Source organism: Pithys albifrons, chromosome 9 (assembly GCF_047495875.1).
Source record: "Pithys albifrons albifrons isolate INPA30051 chromosome 9, PitAlb_v1, whole genome shotgun sequence".
NCBI lineage: Eukaryota > Metazoa > Chordata > Aves > Passeriformes > Thamnophilidae > Pithys > Pithys albifrons.
Window position 1 is genome coordinate 17,050,636 of NC_092466.1, and position 5,553 is coordinate 17,056,188.

Here is a 5,553-nt window from a genome sequence, read left to right on the forward strand (position 1 = left end):
ACAAATAGTCGACCAGTCGGGCAAGAGCACTTTGACAAGTGGAAGCTGTCAGCCTGTGCTCTCCCGAGGAATCCTGGGGTTTGAAGTCTTATCTAGGGATTGCATTGCACTGCTGCCTATTCTGAAAGGGAGAGAGCTCGAAAGGAAAAATAAATATATGCACACTCCCTCCTTACAGGGGAAACTGCTGCAATCTGAATCACCATCTCCGAGAAAATATCTGTCAGACTGAGCTGAAAATGAGGACTAAATAAGTGCTTTTAGCAGTTTGATTTATAAGCCCAGATCAAACAGCTACCTATCCAGAGCAATTCCTAGACAAAGAAATAGTTCAAGTATTTCCAAAATTCTCTTCCAAATTCTTCCTATAAAAAATAAAATATAAGCTCATACGAGCTATAACATTTATAGCTATTACAAAAGAGATTGTGTCATGTTTCTTAGATGAAGAAAATATTAAATAATAACCTGTCATAATTTCTAAAAATATAGTGAAACTCAAGCACAAATAGGTCAAATATGAAAATTTAAAACAAATCAAAATCAGCACATAGGTGAAAAGTTCTACTATTTGAATAGTTTCCAATTTCCAAGTTATGAATTTTTCATTACTGAGTTGTTACCACACTGACAATTCTACCAAAAAAGATAAGCTACTCAGAAAAAAGCAAGGTGCAAATTTTACTATTTAACAGTTCATCTACTGTGTACACTGTGGTTTCACATTTCAACTACCTTCCTTTTCACTACCTACATATCTCCAGGCTCCAAGCAATATAGAGCCTGACAGGAGTTCCTCTCATAAGATACTAACATTGTGATGATTAATGTTGGTTGGGTAAGGTTTTCAGAATTTCATTCCTTGACACTTCTGCCCTCTTGTGCACTCGCCCATTCTGTATATTTGTTCTGCGTAATTATTCAGGACCAAATAATAATGCTTGGATGGAAATTACATTGCTGAAATCAGAAGTGTGAAAATAACTGTTTAATAAAAGTGCAGGGTGATTTTCAAAGGATGAAATATGCATAGCTTTGTAGGTGAAAGAGAGATGACTAAAGCTGAGAAAGATAAATTAGAGCAGTTGAAAGTGAGTTGTGGCTCTTATGTCTCTGCTTTCTGCAGTCTATGTTGGACTGTATAGTCTGCCCGCCCTAAATCAATGCTGTAATTAAGAGTTTCTCAACCCTTGCTCTGACCTGTTTATGCTACTCTGAATCATTAAAGGCAGGAAAACTGCTTTCTTACAGCAATTGAAGATACTTTCATGAACTATCCCAGCTATCACAGGGCTGGCTCTAGGCATCCTATATCCCTCATGTTCCCATTTACTATTGGGCTATTGCTTTTCAGATGATTTGAGCATTTGTGTGGAAGGCACTGATTCTGTCAGTTCTTCCCAGGAGACTTTGTAAATCAAACATTAGGATAAGGAGAAGCACTCCAGAACCAAAGAAAATCAGGATATAAATACAGTTTTTGATTGACTAGCCACTATCAGAAAACCATTTTTTTTTGTTTCTACCAACCAGCTCTCTCATAACTGGCAGTTAAAAGATAATAACAATGGCTGAATCAGAACACAAGAGCTTAACTCAATCTGGTATCTGAATTACTTGACCTACGGTTCCAAAGACACAAAGGTAAGAAAGGCCAAAATAAACCTATCTAACTCACTTAGCATTGCATGAAGTGTATTTTTATTCTAAGAAATTAATTACGTAGCAATTTAAGCCTACTATGACTAACAAACCACACTGATCTTTTTGACAGAAAGCAACTATTCCAATTAGCTTGAAAATTTAAATGAAGTGTTATGCTGCTGAATTTTACATATTACTATCATAGTTAAAATGTAGTTTTGCCAAAGTGGAATACTCCTATATTGCCAGATTACTTAGCTTTGTTGAAAACAGTGAATAATTTCAACAGTGTTAATGCTGTCAAGTCAAAAGGACTGTATTAAGGTACAGCTTCTTCATTATTTGTCATCTTTTTCAGGCCTTGCTGAAATAATCAGATAAATATTTAATCTACCTCCACATCATTCTTGCAGTAATTGTTTGTCAACTTCTTTATTAAACTTAAATCTGTATACATTTGTTATCAGTCAATTTAGTTGATAATTTTGTAGTAAATCATAGCCAAATTTAAGGCTCAATTTTATGCTCTAAATAGCTTATACTGCTTTTGGTGATTTTCACTAAGTTCTTTACTTGCCTCCAAGTGACTGGTGCCTCCAGCCAGCGTCAGGGAGGCTGAGCTGTCACAAATCTCCATTAGTAGCAACCACTTTCCCTCACTTTGCATTGGTGGAATGGAGTCTTTCCCCAGGTCTCTAATGCAGCTACTACCAGGTGAGGATAAAAGTTAACAGAGGGAGACAGTGCAATGCACCTCATGGAAGCAGAAGGAAGACACAAGGGATCTATTAAGGGAAGCACTCGTTCGAAAAATGAAAAAATTGCAGGAGGCAACCTGAGATTTATAGTGGGAATTGCCAATGAAAAGAAGGAAGCATTAAGAACAAAAAGTGGAAAATGAAGAGAAAAAAAGGGGGATGAGGGAGAGTGAAGGAGAATAAAGGGGAGAAATAAGCAAGCATTTGAATAGAGTAGCTGCCTATCCAGTCTTGTTAAGGGGAAGAAATAAGGATGGAATGACAACTCTTCCTCTGTCAGGGAATAAGGAGGGGTTTTCTCTCAGACTGGTAAACAGTTGGTTATATATGTATTTTAGGATCACACTTTGATTCTGAGAAGAGCAGATAAATGGAGAACAAATACCCCAGGCTGTCCAACAAACTCCTGAACAATAAAAAGGCACAAATCAGGTTTTAGATTTCAAAATCTTTAAGCTATTTATGAGATGTTAAGAGGTCTGCCATAATAGAATGGTTAGGGCTGGAAGGGTCCTTTGAAGATCATCTAGTCCAATCCCCTTGCAATGAGCCAAGGACACCTTCAACTGGACCAGGTTGCTCAGAGCCCCATTCAACCTGACCTTGAAGGTTTCCAGAGATGGGGCATCTACCATATCTCTGGGAAACCTGTGACAGTGTTTTCCCACCCTCATTGTAAAATATTCCTTCCTTATGTTCAGTCTAAATATACCCTCTTTCAGCTTAAAACCACTAATGCTTATTCAATTTTGCTTTTATGTATCCTATTGTATTTTTATTTTTCATGTATGGAAAAAAATAGAATTAAAAAAAAGAGATGTCCAAACCTACCAAGTGTTCTCTATTTGACCTGACACTCAAGTTGTCCAATCTTCTCATACCTTCTTGTGCCAGTGGTAGAGCAAAGCAGCCACCTTTGTCACAAGCTGTTCCTTAGCCTGAAATGGTAGCCAAGTGATCCTGGGCTCTGGTTCCACTTCTTCAGGTAAATATTTTTCACAGCCATTATTACTCATCATTACCTTTATCATAAATGGCAGGCAACTAATACCTCTTTCCAATTCCAAAGCAAAAATACAGAAATTGCACAAACCACATAATCTTTTAAATAAAATTAGCTTCCCTGTTTCCATTTGTAACACTTGAGAATAAATATAAAAAATTCTAAACATTTGGCTAGCCTAGCTGATCAGTGTTCTGCACAATAGACAATGTGCTTAGTCAAGACCGAGAATAGGAGCTAGACATGCTTGGTATGTAATATTGCTCTTACATGTCACAAACAGATGTAATTGGGACACAGTGTATTATGTTCTCTTCCAGGAAGTCATACCCATATGGTTTACTCAGGCCACTGTACATCCAAGACTACTCAGCAGTGCAAGCAACACTAAAATTTATGGTCCCAAGAATAAGTAGAAAATAAATTTTCTGGGACAGAATGTCGAAGCCTTTTCCCTCCCTGCTTCTGTTCCTGCTTCCTGTAAGTTTCATCACTGTAACTACTTCAGCAGTCCGGTTTACAATATTTGTAGCAATCAGAAAATAAACAACACCCTCTGTACCTTTATGTATATCCCTACTATTATACACATAAGACAGCTTACAAGTCCAAGCCTAGATGTTTTACACACTTTTTGACAACACTTTTCTCTCAACAAAGACTCTCAAAACCAGACTGATTTGTTCCTAGCTAAGGCAGCACAAAGAATCCAATATTTTCACTACCTGATCTCTACAGACATATATATCCACCATGCAAATACATGGTCTTAGCTGAGAACAGATGTAGGTTGATGCAGCTTTACAACTGCACCTCGGGCTTTGCTCTGTAAATTACTGCCTTGTACAACAACTGCAGTGTCACAAAGTTGCAATTTACACAAGGTATGAGGGACTGTTTTCGTATAACAAAACATTACTGTTCATTAAAAACGTAACCTGAAAGTTCAAAGTTGATCTTCACTAACTAACCTTTCCAAGAATCTGTAATGTCACAACAGCCTCTGAAAAACAAGGCATTGCCCTTTGCTTGGCGTAAGGGCCAGAGAGAGACACCCACGGTGGAGATAAATGGAAAGGCAACTTCTCTCCAGGTGCTATCCACCTCTTTGTTCTATATGAAGGCTTTTCAACTTCTAGATTTCCAGTTTGCCAGACTGTGATGCTCTATGTTGACTTCTGAACGTACAACACATTTTAAAAGCACCTTAGAAGGCCTTTTTCCCATGTGGGAGCACCACGCCCGCAGGCGCAGCCAGGAGCGTTGCCATCACCACCGGCTGTGCCCGGCTCGGCCACTCGCACCGAGTGGCCCCCGGGCCTCCAGCGAGCACTTACAAGGGAGCGGGTGCTTGTCCTTGTCACTGACAACAAGCCCACGGGCACGGATTAACTTCCCTTTCGCCGTTCCAGCCGCCGCCCCCCGGGCAGGCTGGTCGGGGCTGGCACCTGGCGGGTCCCCTCCGTGCCAGGGGCAGGTCCCGGGGCCGCTGCACCTGTTGGCTGGCGCCGAGCGGGGGGATGCTCCTGCAGCCGGGGGGCCCTGCGGGAGCGGGCAGAGGAGGCGGCCCGGCTTCTCCCTCCCTGCCTCCCTCCCTGCCTCTGCCCGTGACGGGTCCCGGCGCGGTGGGAGCGGCGGCAGGAGCGGCAGCAGGAGCGGCGGCACCCACCGGGCGCTCACCTGCCCCGCACCTGCCCCGCGCGCGGCGGCTGCGCCACGGCCAGAGACGGGACGGGACGGGACGGGACGGGACGGGACGGGACGGGACGGGATGGGCAGGGATGGGCAGGGCAGGGCAGGGCAGGGCAGGGCAGGGGGAGGACAGGAGAGGAGGAAGCGCTCTCCGCCGGACCTTTAAATCCACGCCAGCGGCGCGACTACAGCTCCCGGCGGCAGGACTGCGGCAGGACTACAGCTCCCGGCGGCAGGACTACAGCTCCCGGCGGCAGGACTGCGGCAGGACTACAGCTCCCGGCGCTCCGGAGGAGGGCCCGTCTCCCCGAGGCGCAAGCGCGCTCCTCGCTCCGGTGCCGGGCTGCGCTTGCTGCTTCTGCCGCCGCGGCCCGTCCGCCCCAGCCCCAGCCCCGGCCCACGCCGCGGTCCGCCCGCCGGAGGAGGGGCCGCCCCGCGGAAGGGCGGATTTGCTGC